The sequence below is a fragment of the Haemaphysalis longicornis genome, unplaced genomic scaffold (assembly GCF_048455015.1).
Source record: "Haemaphysalis longicornis isolate Haplotype H1 unplaced genomic scaffold, Haemaphysalis longicornis Haplotype H1 scaffold_4, whole genome shotgun sequence".
Lineage (NCBI taxonomy): Eukaryota > Metazoa > Arthropoda > Arachnida > Ixodida > Ixodidae > Haemaphysalis > Haemaphysalis longicornis.
The window spans coordinates 202,389,342-202,409,484 of record NW_027526361.1 but is presented as its reverse complement, the minus strand read 5'-3'; the positions used below and the strand labels follow the sequence as shown (position 1 = coordinate 202,409,484).

Here is a 20,143-nt window from a genome sequence, read left to right as displayed (position 1 = left end):
GAACCGCTAAGGTGCTTCGCGCCTAAAATTTTCGTTCTACTGCTATTTATAGGCGGAGTCTAAGGGGAATCTCAGGAATGTCCAGCGGTATTGTGAAAACATTCACGCATTTCCACGAAGTGAATCGTGACGAGTTGGTGAAGCACTAGGGATTGTTCTTGCCGTAAATCACCCATGAGTGCTTACAGCTGCTAAAACGATTTCGTATGCTATACAATCCAATCCATTTCAATCCAATTCAATCTAATCTAATTCAATCGAAATACAATTCAATTCAATCCAATCCAATGCTCCTCGCGCATGTGCAGCACGGCTTTCCAGGTGCTCTCTCTCTCTCTCTCTAACACTTTGTGAACGTTTTGTTTTGTTCTTGTTAATCTTTTGTGAACGTTTTGTTCGCAGCTGTTTCGATTTACGCGGTGTTGTGCAGTGAGCACGCAGGCCGGACGCCGGGCAAGCCTCGGCCTTAAGGGGCTTCGCCCCTAAAACAGTGGTGGTTGTAGCTCGCCTGAAAACTTATTGCGACCGCTGACAGTTCTCACTTATCCTGGATGGCCTTTTTTGCCCTTTTTCAAAGCCATGATTTAAGCGGTTCGCTTCGACCGTATCGAAATGGAGCAATACGATAGATGTGGACTAGTGGACTCCACAAGTCGAGAGACCCAGGTTCGATTCCGGTGACGAGGAGCCTTTCTTTCTTCAACTTCCCCCACGGTGATTCATCATCATCGTTACAGACACCCGGCGTTCTTGCAGGGCATTTTCGCGTTACAGACGCCGCCCGTGAGTTCGCTGTCGCGGAACGCCCGCCTCGTTGCGGGTGCGCCGCCAGGAAACGCAGCCGTAGAGCCCCGATGGGAGGCCTTTAATGGCGATGAGAGACTGATTTTTCACAATGATGATGATACTGGTGCGGTATATTTCTAGAAGCCACATCTAGAATTTTAAACATACTCCCGGCCACAAAACAGGTGTGGAAGAAACTTCAAAATAATGCAACAGGCTCCTGGCGAAAACATAGCACCGTTGTCTAGGTGATTGCACAACATAGAGGGCGGTTCAGACGAGGTTGTCTTATCGGCCCCCCGCACGTCTTTTTCCGTCTTTTGTAGTGCAACCTCGATACATATCTTTTAATGGTTCATGGAGCTTGGCAGCTGGTTTCCTTGACCAGGACTGTCGAGGTGTGAGATTGTGTCACTTCATGGATGCGATGTCATCTGACGTCTGTCGAAGGTCATGTGATGCTTCGCTTGATGTCTTGCTTTTCCACAACCATCTTCATGATCGGGCCCCGTAGGCGGTGGATCCAAAGGTCCACCCAGGGTTTCGTCGTGGGTCGATGCTCTTGTTCGTGAGGCAGGCGGGGTGAATGTTAGCGTTAGTGCCCGCTCTTTGAAGCAGTTTCGTCTGAAGAAGGGCGATCATTACTTGCTGGAGGCTAGATCTCGTACAATATTTCAAGGCTGTAACTTGCAGCGTCCACCCGAGAGTGGTCTTGACCGCAACATCCGTGCTGCGTAATATTTCTCCACTCACGAACTTCCACAGCTGGTCCGATCTGATGAGTGGGCTGATACCTTCTCCCCACATCCTCGAGGGACAGACAGTTGGTCTGCCAGACCGTAGCTTTGCACCCGTAACATGGCAGCAAAGACACATTTCATGTCGGTAGCACGCATGTCGTTGCAGATTGTTGACATGGCTTTCGCCTCGATGATGTACTCGTTTGCAGCAAACTGATGACGTAGACGAACCTCTACGAGCTTACAATTCCTCACACGAGGAGCATCGGGCGCGAAAGTGTTCACGGTGAGGTGTGTCTCTCTGATGACTTTCAGCCCCAACCTCGCTACGAAATCTTTGATGAACGTGCGTTGACGGCTTCCGTCGAAAAAGCTTCTGAAATAGGACGTCTTGTTGGTCCCGACGATCCAGCAACAGAGGTCTACAAATTCAAGGCCTCGTCAAGTTGGTAGCTTCTAACGGCAGTCGACTGCACACGGTTCTGCTTGATTGTCTTTGCATCATCAGAGACATTCGTGTCCCGCTTGTTGTTCCCCCCGATTGAAAATCCGCATCGCACATTGTTAAAGCATGCCTGCCTTTACATGTCTCGCATAACAACTTCCGCCGGTACTCGTTCGCACGGTGACCCGCCATAGTGCATCGGTAGCGTCGCCTAGCGCTAGCTAGCCGTATCTTCTCTGCTATTGTCAATGTAGCGATGCATGCCTCAGTCGCATGTTTTCAGACTTGCAGAAGAAATGCCGCTGCGGTTTTTAAATGCAGAGCATTTCTTAGCCTCGCCTGTTCCTGTGTCGGACGGTGTCAACAGTTTCGCGTCCGCAGCAGGTGCGCCTCTCCTTCCCTCCTCTCTCTCAACAGCATCTGGCGCGCGCATGCGTCGTAGTCAGCCCGTTCGCTCCGTCGCGCTCTCGGCGTAACAGGTGCGTGATAGCAGCGCGGTGGGGAGTGGAAGGGCGCGCGCTGCTTGCGCATGCGCGCTCTCCCCCCCGTACTGCTCTCCCTCTATTGCGCGCGCTGCAAATATAGCGGCTAGCGGTCGCTCGTGTTTCAGTCACTTCGTTGCTCCTTCCTTCCTTGGTTGACGCTCGTGCCCACGTTTACTCGTGTCTGCTACTCCAGCATCACGGAAGAAGCGATGATAGCAACACTGCCTTCAATCAGTACTGAGGCCCCAATGCTCTGCATTTACTCGTGTTCCCCTCGAGGGAAGGCGCGGGAATTTTTTTTCCCCATTTTTTGCGATGCATGTTGGACTGACGACGAGGGCACGTGCTTCTTGCGGTAACCGCAGCCGTGGGAGGAGGACGCCGGCACCGCGTTTCCCTTTCAGCCGGTATATCGTGGGGTGAAAATTTCCGGCTTACCTGCTCGGCAGGCAGTCAGGTGCGCGCGTTGTCCCCTTGGGTGCGGTTTCGAGGAGGACGAAGTAGCATTGGCGACCGCTTCCAGGAGAATCTTGTCGTCGCCGTCACTGGTTGTCCACGTCGTCGGGAGCTGCTCGTTACCCTTGAGGTTCAGCCCAAAATGTCGCAGAGCAACGACCTCATTGCGGTAGCGCCGCCAGGTAATGCAGCCGTGAGAACCCCGATCGAACGCCTTTAACGGCGATGACAAACTGATTTTTGAGGGCGCAGACCTTTGCCGCCGGTCTCTTTGCTGAACCGCGTCACCGTCGGTACCGAGTAAATGATGTCAAGACATAACCAGTGAAAAAAAGCAAAAGAGTAGAGTGTCGCGAAATCGTCAGGCAAGGCCAGTCCGCGTGGCCGCGCAAGCCCTCTCCCAAAGTGTGCGGTTCGGGAGAGAGGGGGATAGTATGCTGTAATTAGGAGAGTGTCGCGTAATTTAGAGTGGAAGGCGGTTCGCCCTGGCGGCGTGAGTGCTCTCCGGAAGTGTGTGGAGGGGGGAGAGGGAGGTGGGGGCGGGGGGTAGTATGCTGTGGCCGCATGAGACCCTCGTCTGCGCCACGCTGGCAAAAACGTGAGGGGAGCGCGCATGGGACGATGGGGTGCGCTCCCTGCCTAAGGCGCGGGACGTGGTTCCTTCCTGAGAAGCACTTCGCGCCGCCGAAGCAGAGGCTCATCCTCGCTACCATCGAGAAAACCCACGAGCGAGTTCCGCCTCACCGCACCTCTGCTGCTCCCAAATATCGCATTTGGAAGTATCGCAATCGCCAGCCGATTTTTTAAAATGATGGTGATGGTCGTGCGGTATGTTCCAGGATCCACATCTATAATTCACAAGAATTACTAAAGCTTGGCTATAAAGTACGGTTTGTGGAGATACAATAAAGGCGATATTTTGGTACACACGGAAAGCGAAATTTCCCACATGAGTTACTGTAACTAAGGCAGGCGTTAATTTGGCCTGCATCGGGAAAAATCGCGTTTTTTGTGTGCCTGCTGCATATTTAAGGGTTGGAGTAGCATTTGTCACGGACGGTACGTGTGTTCTGTTAATTATTTGTCGTTGCATGCAACTGGTGTTACAACAATAAACACGCGTCTTTACCCAATTCTATTAACTAACCGGTGAATGCTTCGCACTGAAATTTAGCAGGGAGGTTGGAATATACATGCAATGTTGTTTCAATTTGCAAACGTGAAAGCAATTTTTCATTTTTTTCCGCAATAGAATGTAACCCAGTTTTTGGCTATACAAGAAAAACGAGCTGGAAAATAATTTCTCTAAGCGGATGTATGAAAAAAAAACCCAAGGTTCCTGTCCTGCGCATTCAAAACAAACAAAAACAGACATAAGAACTACTAAACAAACCAAAACAAAAAAAACATTTTTTCTAGAAAGCCAAAACCTGCCCGATCCGAAAATATACCACAAAATGCAACTTCGGTGCGAAGTTTCAACACAACTCGAGCAATTTTACAAAAAATATTTCAAAAGGCGATATTTGTTGTAGTAAGAGTGGTCTATAACATTTCTGCAGTGTAACTTGCGAGAAAAAAACATGTGGTCCAATTCCTGCTTTGAGTTGTGTTTCTGTTCACAATAAACTTCCTTTATGACTGAAGTTTTATAAATAAGGCCCAATAAACTCAGAATCTCGAAGAAGTGACGAAATATAAGAAATAAACTGACACAAAATGCATATTTCCGAAAAAAGAATTAAACAACAATACACACCATAGGAATTTCACAACAAAAGTACTCCGGGAATACGGATTCCGAGCTATAACGTAGTGTGTCATGAAGATGTGTCTTCATGTAAGAATGTGCGGCAATCGGGAATCTCCGGTTCAAGTCAAAAACTACGTATATTTAAATCCATAAAGCAGTAAAACTACTTTTGAATTGCCTCGTTACTTTTCGAGACTCCAGAAAGAGTACCTTTGAATTATAAGGTTTCTCGTGCCGCTACCTGATTTGGGAATCTTAATTCTGCCCCATGGATTCGTAAACAAGGCTACAGTGGTTTACACGTTTTGCACAATCACGACGCACGTTACGTGTTCAAGTCGCCTAAAATGAAACTCGAAATTTGGAAAAAGGCCATCGTCATCGCGAGACAGGACCTGTGACCTATAGAAGGTGCGCCGTCGACATTCCACATCAGAGGACCACAGTGGACCACTGCAGCAAGGCTAGGAGCCCTAAAAGGAATACCTGTTTCTCATGAGCAGGAAAATACCTCACGGCGCAGAAGAAGCAAGCAGACACTGTTTGTTGGGCCTCATTGTGACGAACCGTTGCGATCTATTTGCCGTCAGCACCGCTGCACGTGGACACAAAAGGTGTCCCACTCTCGGCTCCTTGCCGGAAGTCCTTCTGGAGACACGACTCCAGGAAAGAATCCTGCTGAGTGTATCGGGAAGCATGTACAGAAAAAGGAGGCTCATAAATAAAATGACCCCTCCGAAGCAAACCTCCACAAAACACGGGAACAATGCTGAAAATAACAAAGAAAAGCCATGTCTCTGAGAAATAGAGCGGGATGTTTTCCGAAGGGATCAGAAAGCAGTCCCGAACACAGTGCGCCTTACGTTCTTTCTGCTGTGCACCGTAGCATGTTGCCCCTGAAAAGCCCCGAATGAAGGGTGGCCTTTCTTTCTATAGAGCTGCTATTATTGAAGGCCTCTGATTCCGTAAAGCATGGGCTCCTCACCCTGTTGAATGCTTTTTATACAATAATAAAAGATCAGTAAAGAGCAAATACTACACTGTTCGGGCTTGACCGGATTAGTAGTACTACAAAAACGAAAGTTCGTCGCAGAACAAGGCTGTTAGAGGTTTGCCTTATTAACTGCACCCGTTCTCAGCATGCACTTTAACTGATGTCGAAGATGCGCCAGCTTAGCCGAGCAGGCGACGTTTTCACGTCTTTAAGATTCTCAAGAGTGTCCCAAATAATGTCAAAAAGTATCAAACTACCCCGTCAGGTTTTTTTTTCACTGTGTCGCACAAGTCGCTTCTCTGCAAGCTTTCAACCACACTGCATATTCGAGCTGTTTCAAGTCGGGTTACTTCATAGTCATATTGATAGTAACAGCGCTAACAACACGAGACAAAAAGGTAAGGGCACGAACACAGCGCTGACAAAGAAGTGAGTTTTATTGCTTAGGTCAGTGGTTGATGGAGCCATCAAACGGAGCCATCAAATGGAGCCAAATGGTTGATCGAGCAATCAAATTTGATGGAGCCATCAAATTGCTCCATCACGTTTCTGGATTTCAGACTCCGGCTGCTAGACCACCGCGTATGCTGGCATTACGACCCGCGTGGCAACAAGCCCATCCTTCCTTATGCGTCAGCTGACACGAAACTCGTGAAAAGCGCAGCTGTCAAGACTTGTCTTCGCCACGCACTAAGGAAATCCTGCCCCCATGCCATCCAGAGCAGCTTTGAGGCACAAACACAGCGCCTTTCGGCCGCGGGGTACCCAACGTGCGTGCAGGCAGCCGTTGTAGAGTGAATGTTGAAATACCTAAAAAGAAAGAAAAGAAGCAGGACCATCCTCAGTCCAGCTCCCAAAAGAAAGAGCCCATTGCAGTGGTGCCATACAGGCATCGAATTGCTCATGGCCTGAAGAAAATAGTAGACGGCGGAAATGTAAAAGTGATGTTTTCAGCTCCCCTGAAACTGTCGCAATTGTGTCGTAAAGACAACTCTCGTCTAACTACACGTAACAAGTTCACAACGAAGCATCACAAAAAGTTTGTTGCCTACGCCGAAAAAGTTGTTTGTTCTATGCTTCTTTCGTGCGGCAAGAATTACGTTGGCCAAACTGGCCGATGCCTAAATGATAGACTGAGAAAACACCATTACAAAATTTCAAAAATGTTCAGTGGTCACCTCGCCCAGCATTGTCGTGATTGCGATAGCAAATGCCAGCCACTTTTGGACCAGAGCGTAGTGATAGGGCAACATGGTAGCCAAATCTTGCTAGAAATTAACAAGTTGGCGACCAATGCGTAAGCACCCCTTCAATCGCCCTCACAGACAAGGAGTGTATATTCCAAGCGCAGTAAGCTCCACTCTGCTAATCTCTACTTAGTTTCCAAACTGCTCTTGCAAATGCAAAATGGGCTTGTGGTTTGTGTTGATTGTACATCTTGCCCCGTAAGTAAAATAACGTGTAAAGAAACGCAGAGTCAGTATGATGCGACGCTCATGCTCTCTCAAATGTTCACGTGTTTAAGTAGTGTTTCCTTCTTTTTTCCTTTTTCTTGTTTTTGCCCATGTGTGTATAAAAACCACTGGCCTAAGCAATAAAACTCAGTTGTTAGTCAGCGCTGTGTTTGTGTCCTCTTCTCCTTGTGTCGTGTTGTTAGCGCTGTTACAATAAATATAGACCAACTCGCCTAATCTTCCGTTATAGCTTCATCGGATTACTTGCCGATCAAAAAACAAATCACGGTACCAAAGTCTCTAATGGCACCAAGTGTGGCGGCCACTCGCTGGCATTGTCGCTAACAGGTACGTCCAAATCTCTTATGACAAACGTGGGAGCAGGGGAGAGCTGTGCATTGTCATTGTGAACGTACTGCAACGTGACGTCGTTTTAGGCAGCCACCCAGGTTGTCCCCAAGAGCACCCTGTGAAGGGACGCCTGCACCTCATTACAGCGAAACTGTCAGGGCGAATAGAAGCGCTTGAAACTTTAAATGCAGTTTCTGCGCTCGTCTGCGACAACGAAGTGTGCCTCAAGTTTATAAATAAAGCAAATGAGGACGAGCCATTCACGAGGGCTGGTGAAAGAGGTAGGCTTAGATGTCAATTAGGCTCGTTAAGGGCAATTACTAAAACGCGGGTTACGCCCTATTTATAGCCGTGTTGTCAGGCTCACATATTGTGAGCCCCTTTGCCATAATAAATGCCTATGGCCGCCAGTTAAAATGGGCAGTGATTAGAATAAACCTTATGGGTGAGGGGTGGCAAAAATGTTTATTAGAACTTGATAGCTGGCTAGTTGATTCATGACGTAAGAAGGAATAAGTTTCCGCAAAAGACCACGACAAAGGCAGCGAGGACAAGACGAGCCCTCGTCTCGTGCTCTCTATCTTCGTCCTCGTATGGCTACCCCTGCACTATACGATGCACCGTAATACAGGGCTCCCGATTAATTTCGGCTACCAGCATATCTTAAAAATGCGCCGCAATTCTCTACACGCGGAATTTTTCGCTTTTCTCCTCCAAAAGAAAGCAGCCACCACGACCGAGTTCAAACCCTCGCCATTGAGCTCAATAGCACAGTGCCGTAGCCATTAAGCCACCGCCGATCGAAACTGATATGCACCGGTTTGTTGTTCCTTTAAGAAATCTAAATGCTGGTCAATTCTTCATGGTATGCCTCATCCGTTTCAAGCTGAGTGAAATCTTGTGGCCGTTCCTAAAAAAGGATTACACAAGTTGAACAAAGGAAACAGATGAGAATTTCGTCTTTTACGTGGAATTCATGCGACCTCAGTCGGGGACAACTTTCTGTGGAAATGTAGTAAACGCGACAGAGCAGAACCACTGTTTCGCTGCGCCGCTGGAAGTACTTGAACAAAAATATTTTGCTGTGTGTAACCTAATGCATTCACAAATATATATGTCCTATTTTTTAGCAGTGGGTTGAGTGTTCAAATAAATTATTAGCCAAAAGATGGGAGACTGAGAGCATTATTTCGCAGATTTTTTAATTTTTTTGGTTGCGGCATTCGCCACTGGCGTCGCCTAGATTTCTTTCAGGGGCAAAAAAAACATAGCGTCCTTGTCGAAGGCAGCTTTCTTTCCCTCCGGTGGCTTGTCACTTCATTGGCCGCAAACGATACTCAAAAAGCTTGAGAACCGAAGCTGTCGAAACAACAGAACCAAGTGGTCTGCAACTTGTGCGCCTGAGACTGACGAAACGGGACTCTCCGTCATTGCCGCATTTCTTTGGGTTAGCCAGCTTACCGGTGTAAGCGACCGCACTCTCGCAAGGCTTGTGCATGCGACAGTACGTGCGCGCTGAGTGCGCTGCACATTTACTTGGTGCGGCCCGGTTTTTTCCTCCAAAAGACTTTAAACATCAGTGCATGCCCTAAAAGCCACAGCGCTGACAATTTTCACAATTCTGTACTGTACAGAGTTCAATGGTACCATCCACTGCATAATTTAGGTCGGCCTGGGTTATCCAGTGAAAGTGTTCCCCTCCCTGCGTAGCTTTGCATCCATTGCCACAGAAAATTCCACCCGAGTATAAAAACCGTTTATCATGTTGGGATTGACTCAACATCCCAATTGATTGTAGGGTACTGCCTTACGCTGGCCATTAAGTATGACAGAAAGTTGAAAAGAGCAGTCAAAAATCAGCGTTCTCTTTATGTGGGTTTACGAAATATCCACAAGATGCAAGAGGGCTTCGTGGAACGTGGACATGGAAAATGCAGGTAAGGGTTAAGGAAACCTCCGTTTCTGCTTTACACTGGCCATCACTATGTACACAACATCGTTTCCCACATCGGTTCCCATTTCAAAAACATCGTTTTCACTGTGTTTCCTGCAACAGTAAAGCTGTGAAAGCATTCAAAGCATTATTGAGACTGATTAGCCTATGCGCCCCAAATTAGGTTTTGTCCAGTTTTTTACTGTCTTTGTCCAGGGTTTAAAATTCTACCTGCTCATAATCGCCCTCTCCTCGGCTATTAGCGCAAAGGTAGCTAGTGAGGGCTGTCGCTGACAGCAAATTGCCATTGCGCTCCACGGTAATTGTAAGCCAGCGCTTCGCAGGCAGAATACACACACCCAATTTTTCTTAGTTTAATTACAAGGGCGCCCTCATTAGGGCCTTTTATGGACCCTTGAAATACCCTTGAATAAAAGTTTAACCTGACGTTGGCCCGAGACATTTTTCAGAGCATGCAGTGTTGCCCCAGCTGCTTTTTTAAGAGGCAGGCTCTCCTCTTCGGTGCTGTTGTCCCTGAAACCCGGATAACTTCAGCTAAAGCTGAACCAGCTTCGCTTCAAAGCTGAGGCGGTCTTAACCCAAAACTCTATCCTGTCGGCTTTCTGATTTGTCAAACCCAATAGAGCCTTTCACGACAGAGTTAAAAGGCGAAAAATATATCTCCTTCTCTGTTCAAAGACCTTTGCGCGAATACAAGTGCGCTTTGCATTGAAGCGAAGCTTCAACTCGCTGACCTGCGCCGTCGCTGGTGGCGTACGCGGGGCGCCTTGCGGCAAAGACAAATTTCTTCCCGTGCTCTAATGAGGAAGAAGATGATGACGATGATTCTTTGAATGGTTTGGCACGTACTCCCCGGATGCATTGCCAAGGAATAAAGTGTGGGCTGTGTCCCACTTGGAGCCTAAAGATAAAACTTGTGTGCTGTGTGGGCACAGCGACTCGCAATTCGCAGATGGTGCTTGCAAGCCCGCTCAAGTGTCCTGCGATATCACGCTACAATGGGTCAGAATCAGCGTTGTGGCTGGCATCACGACACATTCCAGCTGCGGTTTCTTGCTCCTGTCGGGTGGGTCACCTTCTAGTGCGGCACAAGTAAGCCTCGATTGGTTCGCTCCGCGGGAGAACAGACAGCCATTGAAGAACTTAAACGTTTCTGATAATCTCTCAAGAGTGATCTACGAAGCGCATACAAAATATTTGTGTTCGGGTAGAGCTCAGCGAAATGAAAGGGTTTCATTTTGATCGATCGGTGGTTTTGCCGTTTCATTCAGGTCACTGCGTTTTGGTTTCGGCGCAAGTGTTATCGTTATCATTTTGCGGTCATTGCGTTTCGGTTCTGGTCGTTTTCGTTTTCACTGAGTCTATTTTAGTGCGCATCTCTCTTTCCGTAGGAAGAGGTTCATTATTTTTAATACAGATACCTACATTTAGTGCTCCGCAATATTTGTTGCGCTCAATTCTTTTGGTCTTCCCAGGTAACGGCTAATGCTGCGGGTTACAAATTTGGGCAAATGAGCAAATGACTTACCGAGATTTATGATGTTCGCGCTTCTGAGAGACTGACGTGAAACCCTGTGTCCATGTGCGAAGTTTACATTACTCGCGGTGCGTAAATGGGGTCCAGATTTAGTAAACGCGGAAAATGTGCAATTCGGTGCGTGTCTGTACCATTGATCCGCAGATGGCCGGAGTATTGACGCACTCGAAGCATGGCCATTGTCCTGACGTACAAATTTGGAAGGGTCCTCATCTGGGCTTTCTATACATGATGGTCCGTTTCCAATTCGCAAAAAAGGCAGACAATTTCCTTGGGTTACGTTTGTTTATTATGTGAGTTTTGTACTTGGTGGTCGTAAGGTTATTTTTTAAGTCTTTGATTTTGTTGTCTGACATGCCACGCCTGAGTATGTCGGCAGTTTAGTATGGCCATTTAGTGTTTCTAATGACGACTGCACCGTAATCAGGCTCCTGCGAGAACATAGCTGCTCCCTCCCTGCTCTTTGGGTTCGGAATCAAGACACTTCTTTTATTTATTTACATTTTTATTGGGCCTTTCCTCCAGCAGAGTTTTTGCATTCGGATAGCATGAATAACTCAAAATTTTACTTTTGTGTGCACGGCGCGTCATGCTTGCATTAACGTATCGCACCCTCACAAAAACAATATTTTTGGGCTCTCTACTAGCGGACGTTTTTTATGATGAGGCTCATAATACAGTAAACTACTGACAGTAAAGGGTTGGGCATTACGGTAATTCGACAGCGCAAGGTTGTCTCTGTGAAGCAATTCCCATCAAGTAACCGGATCCTTGCTTGTAATTTCCGGCAGCACAAGAAGCTGGAGTTAGCTTCCCTTGCACGCAATAATACAACTCCTCGGAAACAGCATTGAGATCGTCCTTAGCTCAATTCCTTCTGCTTAGGACCAATTTATGTGTTTCTCTAAGTGCCCTTTATGATTTCTTGGTTTTTTTTGCTCTGCTGTTTGCTGCGAGCAAAAGTAATAAAAAAGACTCCCACGTGTGGCAAAGTTAGAAAATATAAATTAAGTTAAAAGTATGTTATGAATGTCTTTCTTTACAAATACGAAGAAGCCGACCGATTGGGATGTCGAGCCCGTCCTAGAGAAGCAATAAAACAAGTGTTCACTGCAGCCACGGGGTTTCGACACATACGCTCTGGATACTTTTTTGTAACAGTAAATCTAGAAACATACTGGCGACAAGGGGTTGTGTGTATCTTTTCTCCGACGCACGATGCAGTAAAAATGCTTAAATTTCAGTTTCACTTTATTGTAGCGGATTATAAGAGTACACTGCAAGTGGGATGGATGCTACAGAAAGAGGCCCTGGAAATTATGGCATTGCGGTGGGACCTCTTGTAGATGAACAGTAAAATAATACAACGTAGCAATCACCACCGAAAGAACTTACAAATCCGTAGTACACAGAATATTTGCAACATTAACTAAACTCACACACAGTAAGTTCGTTCATAAAATCAGAACGGCTGCCTCAGATTTACAATAAAGAGCGAATACGTATGGCAAAAGAAAAAAGTAGTGTGGGAAGGAAATAAAAGAGGCTCGGTACATACAGAATAACAAAGTCCTCACACTAATCAGCAAAAGGCGGGGTTCTTCTAGGGGGAATTTATTTATTGTTTGGAAGATGAGCGAGTTAAGGTATATTAAGCATTAATGGGTAGGTCAAAGGCAACAGTTTTTATACGCTGTTACAGCATTAAACAACAACCCAATACCAAAAATAAGAAGTCAGTCTAACAACTTGCTGCCAACCTCCCCAAGCAGTGCGGTTGCTCAAATTGCTCAGTTCAGTCTCGCAGGATGTTTACTTTTAGCCATGTTCTACAACGTGCATATTCCAGAAAGTGGCTTACCTGTGAGGTAGAGGAGAAATTACTGAGAAAGTGAGGTTAAGCATATAAACTTTTTCATTCCATAGCAATATAAATTCCAATGGTGATATCGCACAAAGGGAAGACAGGTATCATGACAGTGAGCAAAAAAAAAGACAGGCGGTATTGCGGAACCATACGCAGTGGCACACTATGTACCAAACTTACTGAGGTCATTGTAATGCACTGTGACATGGAATGCTGTTTAAATCCTGGGACGATTTCCGTTAATTTCGCGGTTGATGATGAAGCACCGACACTTCTTCCTGTCCATAGTACAGATATTAGCAAGCTGAACGTCCATACGCCGAACATACGGCGTTTTCGTTTTTTGCCACAATCCGAAATACAGACTTCGCGAGGGCGACGGAGCCCACTGCATAAATGAAGCAGTTCAGCAGCACGCAATACAGTGCACAAACTAAAAATCTGCCAAGATGCAAAAGAACACGCGTAGCGCATTTTTCTGCACGCGCTTCCGTCTATAGTCTAGCCATATGCGTGTGCTCCGCTCCTAAGCGCACACCGAGCCATCAACACGAGCCTAAAGGCAACAAAGAAACCACGGAAAGTGTTCTTGTATACGCTGTTTCTTCCGTCTCGTATGTTTTTTCTACAGTCTGCGCTCACACCAGATCATTATTCATAAGGCTACGGCGAAGCACTATCACAGCCCGAACAGTGGCAGTTAAAACTGCACGACTTACCTGTCGCAGTGGATGAGAGCCGCAGCAAGGTCTTCGTACTTCTCTCACAGCCCTGTGGCGCACGAACACTGCCCTTCTGCGAGTTGTGGCTAGATAAAGAGGAAGCTTATCTTGAGCGAAATGGAATGCGGTTCCTCGGTCACAACTGACGTTTGCATGCACATAGCGACGATATCGCCTGTTTTCATCACTCGGATATTTGACGGGCCCGATCAGGATAAGGTCTTCGGCTGAAATCATGTGCGCTTCCGCACCCAAACAACACCAATAAACGCGGCAGGAAACATTTCGTACGGCAGCATGTGAAACTGCGATGGCGGACCTGTTTTGCGACGCCATTTTGTTTGTTCTGACTGATGTTGCCAAACTGAGTCGCGGAACACGGAGTGGCAAATAGTGTAAACGGTGTGCACACACATTCATTCCGAGGGGTTTGTTATTTTAAGGGCAAAGTATTGGACCCGACTGCCATTTCTGTGAATAAACTGTTAGCGCGGGTAAGCACCGCACTTTGTATTTTGTATAATGAGCATACAGTGCTCCACACTGCCATCTGGATAATTCGCGACACGATTTTTAATCATGATCCGCATCTTTTCTTTTGTTTGTTCGGTAGAACTGCCATCCGCAATTGTGCGCCTCATTGAAAAAACCGCAGCAGCTTTGTCCTAATGACCTGGGCTCTTTAGCAGCGCTGAGATGTCAGGTACGTGAACTGCTTAAGAATAAGTGTTGTGGTACCGGGGTTCTTGCACCCGGCCGCGGTTCCCCAGAAAGACACTGCGCCCCCTAAAACCACACCTTTACTGGGAGTCCTGTTCCGCCAAGGTCCGCTCCTCAGCCGATCCGGCTGCGCACACCTAACCCAGCCGAGTCCGCCATGTTCTATCCTAGCTTGTCTCGAGCCACATCTTCATCCTCATCCGGCACATGTCCATCACGTGCAGTTGTCCGCCGCTACTATTGCCGGGTTCCCACACTCTCCCCCCCTCCGAAGAAAAGGCCGACGCACAGTCCTCGATCCAACCGAGAATCGACCAAGAGTAACTCGAAGGCATCGGCATCGGAGCCCTAGATGACGCCAGAGTCCACGAAACAGCGGTCAACAGCACGCTTGAAAGTCGGGACATCCTCCGGGACAGCAGCCACAGAATCAGGCCAGACCAGGTACAGCCATAGATGCCGCTGGATCACTGACGCCATTGGAGGAATCCCACCAACCGATGAGGGTCTGTCCAACAGCCCGAGAGTGAGGAGTTAGGGCCTCCCGGCCAGAGGTACGCAGCGCCGGAGTGGAACCGGGAGCACCACCGAAACGTCAGGTTCAAGGCGCACAGCACACACGCCAAGGCAACACAGTGGAGAGGAGAGAGCAGGGACGGCCCGGAGCAAGTGCCGTGGAACCGAGGTGACCCCAAGGCCAGGGAGACAGGAGCTCAGGATGCCACCGGGGCATGCCAATGCGCATGTTGATGCGGCAGTGGTAAAAGTCCTCCAAACGGTGCGGCGGTGAATGCGGGCGCAGCCGTAGCGAATGCCAAAATGGATTCTGGACGTGAAAGAAGCAAAAATTAACGCCCTTAAATGAACACAATTCGATCTGGGAAAAAAATGAAAAAATAAAGAAGCGCATCACGTGGGACTGATCAATCATCAAATTCAGGGCCAAGAAAAGGTAATCCGAAACAAAAAAAAATGCCTAAAAAGGATACTCTAGATACATCCCATAGAAAGGTAACATGACGGGTGCGCAGACGCCATTAAGAAACAAGAGGCGTTGCGGCCAAAAGCAGATCAGTCCACGTGGTACTGTTTAAGGTCTGCTATATTAACCGGGCCTGCATGTTCACCTGTACTCCTGTGGCGTAAAAGATATGTTATGGAAGACAGCTTCTCGCTTACGGTAAAAGGGCCCTCCCATTTAGGAGCTAGCGACGCGGAGAACTTGCGTGAAGCGTCGCTCAGTGGATGAGTGCGCCGGAGAACCATGTCGCCAACCGCAAGCTGAACATCTCGACGACCCCGGTTGTACTGCTCCGCCTGCTGGAGACGAGCAACGTCAAGCTGCTCCCGGGCAGCCTGTATCGCATCGCGCAGGCGCTGGCGGACGGCCACAGCATGGGGCGACAGACCAGAACCCGCCTCCGTTTCTGGAAGTGTCCTGTCAAGAGGAAATGGCATTTCCCGACCGTAGTTCAAATAAGCCGGCGTAAACCCGGTTGAACGATTCACCGTGGTGCGAGTGGCAAATGCAATCTCAGGCAGCTTAGCATCCCAATCCTTGTGTTGCTCCGTATGAGCAATTAGCATCACCTTGAGGTTGCGATTCACACGCTCAGTTATGTTTGCCTGAGGGTGATAGGTGGTCGTACGTTTGTGTTTTACGCCTAAAGCTCGGCAGTTGTCCTCAAACAATTTGCTCGTAAAATACGTAGCATTATCCGTTATGAGCTGTGCGGGGAACCCAAAGCGCGAAAACACTTCCATTAGGCACCTCTATACATTCGGTGTATTGACGGTACGTAGCGGGAACAGCTCTACCCACTTCGTGAAATGGTCCGTCACCACAAACAAATAACAATTACCACGCGGGCTGCGGGGGTAAGGGCCCATGATATCGCAAGCAACGATATGCCAGGGGCTCTTACTCTCAACAGCTGCATCAATCCGGGTGGGCAACCGACTCCGGGTTTCGCTGTCTGACACACGTGACAGCTCCTGGAATACCTCAGCACATCCTGCCTCATTCCCGGCAACGTGACAGTCCGACATAACTTCTCATTAGTTTTGCTGCCAGAGCTGTGACCAGCCAGTGCTGAATCATGAAAGTAACGGATGAAAGCCCCACGAAGCTTACGCGGTACAACAGCGCGGAATGGGGAATCAGCTTCGTCATCGTCCTGCGGGATATACCGTAGCAGGAGACCGTCTTCCGCCAACACATATGCATCAAACTCAACGCGGTTGCTCGTGGGAGCAGCGCCCTGTGCCCCGACGTGCTCAATGATCTTGCGGCAAAGTCCGTCGGCACGTTGCGCCGCGGGAAGATCTGCCCTGCTCACCAGCGTACCCCAGCGTGCGTCAGCATCCACTGCAGCCACCAACGCCGGCGCTTCCGCGTCCGAAGATGGCGGCAGGGGCGCGCGCGATAGCGCGTCAGCGACTTGGTTCTGCGAACCCTTCCTGTGCTGGATAGTAAAATCGTGGCGCTGACGCGCAAGCACCCAGCGAGCAAGACGACCAGCAGGGTTCTGCAAACCGTGCAGCCACGTTAATGCCATGTGGTCTGTCTGAATGATTAAAGAGGCACCGTCAAGATACATGTCAAATTTCTTTAGTGCAAACACAATTGCTAGACACTCACGTTCTGTGGCCGGGTCATTGCGCTCAGCCGGAGTGAGCGTATGGCTAGCAAATGCGACCGGAAGGAGAACACCCTCAAACTCCTGCATCATCACTGCGCCCAGTCCGTAGTCGCTAGCATCGGTCTGCAAGACAAATTGTTTGTTAAGGTCAGGTATCCTTAACGCCGCTGTTTCCGCGATTGCGCGAGACAGTGCTTCAAAAGCTTGCTGTTCAGCCTCCTCCCATTGCCATTTCACGCCTTTCCGTAGTAGCTGGTTTAGCGGACTTGACAGCGCCCCACAATGAGGGATGACGCTACGGTAAAAAGCTATCATGCCCAAGAAGCGCTGCAAGCTCTTAACGTCACGCGGGCACGAATACTTTGTTATTGCTTTCAGTTTGGCATCGTTAGGACGAATCTCTCCGTTATCCACGACAAAGCCGAGCAAGTCAACCTTGCTTGACGCGAGTTGAACCTTTTTTGGATTGATGGTGAGGCCGGCGCGTTTCATGCGGTCGAGCACGTCTCTGAGATGCACGAGATGCTCCTCAAAGGTGCGCGAAAAGACGACGACGTCGTCCATATAGGCCATCGCGTACTTATAACGTGCATCGTCAAGAACGATGTCCATTAATCTTTGAAACGAGCTCGGGGAGTTCTTCAGCCCAAACGGCATGCGCACAAACTCGAAAAGACCCCTGTAGCATGTCAAGGCGGTTTTAGGAATATCATCAGGGGCATTTCAATTTGCAAAAAGCCGCGTGAGCAATCTAGAGTGGCAAACACGCGGGCACCACCAAGCGAGGAAATGATGGATTCTACGGCAGGAAAAGGATATGCGTCTCTTACAGTTACGTCGTTGAGACGACGGTAGTCCACGCACAGACGCACACTGCCGTCTTTTTGGCGCCAACACGACTGGAGATGCATGGGCACTCTGCGACGGCTGCACAACCCCCGTGTCAGCATCTCGTCAAGGGCGACATCCAGTTTCGCCTTCTTCTGCATGCTGAGCGGCCGTGGATTGCAGCTCCAAGGAGGGGCGTCTCCCGTGTCAATGCGATGTTGAAGGACGGTTGTCCGCCCAGGGGCCTCCGTGAACATTTCAGCAAACGGCTCCAGCACATAGGCGATCTGCTCCCTCTCATAGTCACTGCAAGGACATTCCTCAAGCAACTGCCTGATTCGCTCAGGCAACACGAATTTCGTTGCGACTGCGGCTGACCTTCGCGCGGTACAGATATGCGTTGACGCCAGAAAAGGTATCAATTCTGCGTCATTGCCCAATCTGTAACCACCTCCCGCAAAGTCAAGCATTAGGCCCTCGCGAATAATGAAATCCCGGCCCAAAATCATGGGTACCGCCAAGCCAGGGCAGTACGTAAAGCGCTGCCGACACATTCTGCTTGCGTAAGAAATGTGCAAGCGCACAGGCCTACGCGCTTCAACCACAGCACCATTGGCCACTTGCAACCGGGTGCTGCATTGGCGCAACTTAACACCACGTGCTCGGCAAAGTTCAATAACGGTATCCCCAATGAGCGACAAACTGCCGCCGGTATCAACCAATGCAGAAACATCCGTTCCAAGAACGTCAACAGAAAGATGTGGTGCTATGGGCTGTGCGCGTGCTTCAACACGGCAAGCAGTGGGTAAAAAGCACCAGTCCTCGCCATCAGCCAATTCTGGGCCACTCAGTGGTGGGTTAGTCACCATCATTGCCTCGGGCTGCATTCCTTCATCTCGATGGCTATTTGTATTTCGGCAACCAGCCATCACACGCGGACACTCACGACGGATGTGTCCTGGCTGTCCACATTGGTAACAGCCGCCAGCTTTATTTCCGTCAGGCACGTAGCCTCGCGACTTTCCCGTCTCGACAACTGGACGAGAAGGACCTCTGGAGTTCAGGGGATTTCGTTGCCGACCCCAAAGGGAGAGACTCGGGTCGGGGAGCGGTGAGCCTGCCAGTAAAGAGGGCCTGTTTTCCCAACACAGGAACCCTTGCTCAAACCGCTGCGGGCAGTTCCCGCCGTGGGCTGCACCATCTAGTGGTCTTCCGCGCTCCAACTGGCTGTCGCCAAGGGCAGAAGGATCTAGTGCACGGGGGGAATTCAAGCCCGCCGCTGCATTACGCGGCTGTGGTCTTTGCTATGGCGAAGTCTCAAGGGTGTCTCTCCATGCACAAGCTGGCTAAATTGCTTCCCCTACTGGCGGAGGGGGTACATAATTCAGCTCCGATATGAGAGCTTCCTCGATTGACCGGCCTGATTGTGCCATCTCCTCCAGGCTCGAGTATTCACGATCACGTAAGTAAGGTCGGAAGCGCGGGTGGCATCATCGTAAGACGTGCCTCACCATTTCTGCATCAGACGCACCCGGGATAGCTCGTTTGAAGAGCTCCTGGATACCTCGGATGTATTCGAGCAAGCTCTCGCGCGGGTGCTGCGTACGTGCTTCCAACTCACGGCGGATGCGGTAGTCGTAGTCGGGAGGCAGGAACTCCTCGCGGAAGCGGGCCACGAAGTCAGCCCAGGACGCGAACGGAGCCTGCAGGCGCCACCAGCGACCAGCGGATCCCTCCAGAGCAACCGGCAGGACGCGGGCCAGGACGAACTCGTCCGAGGCACCCGACGCCGCCTTGTATACGGTGAGGTCGCCCAGGAAGTCCGCCACTGTCTTGCGGTCATCGTATCCTGTGAACCGTGGTACCTCAATGTTCGGCTGGAACGATGGCCCGTGCTCGGACCCATCGCGTTCTAGCCCGAGACCTTCCAGCCGGTTCGTGAGGTTCTCGCAGAGGTCCATGATTGGGCGGAGCACGCCGACGAGCCCAGTGGCGTCCGCATCCCTTGCGGGCTCGCGCGAAGCAACCAAGGGCCTCCGACGGGTAGCGGCTCCACGGACAGGCATGTCCCTGGGACGAAATGCTCTCGCGCACCGCGAGGCGAACACACGAAGAACAAATGGTGATAAACAACACAAGCCACTAAAAATGCGCTTCAAAATACGAGAAGGACTACCAAAATCCTGGCGGTCACGAAAAATTCCCCGCATTTCCCCGAGGGGAAGAATGTGAAAGTGCGAATGCAAGAGTTGAATTTGCGCGGTTCGGTAATGTTCGCGAAAGAGAGAGCACACACACACACAACTACAAAGAAAGAAAGATGCATTTATTCACATACACCTATTTGTGTTGTCGTTGTACTTGATTGCTAGAGTGGATCTCAGCTTTGAAATATCGTGTCAGTACTCC

The 20,143-nt window shown here is 49.4% G+C and overlaps 1 pseudogene; it reads right to left on the bottom strand.

Annotated features, from left to right (window-relative positions):
• Window positions 1-19,038: 19,038 nt before the first annotated feature.
• LOC144180188 (activity-regulated cytoskeleton associated protein 1-like) lies at window positions 19,039-19,798 on the bottom strand (annotated as a pseudogene).
• Between the last annotated feature and the right edge of the window lie 345 nt (window positions 19,799-20,143).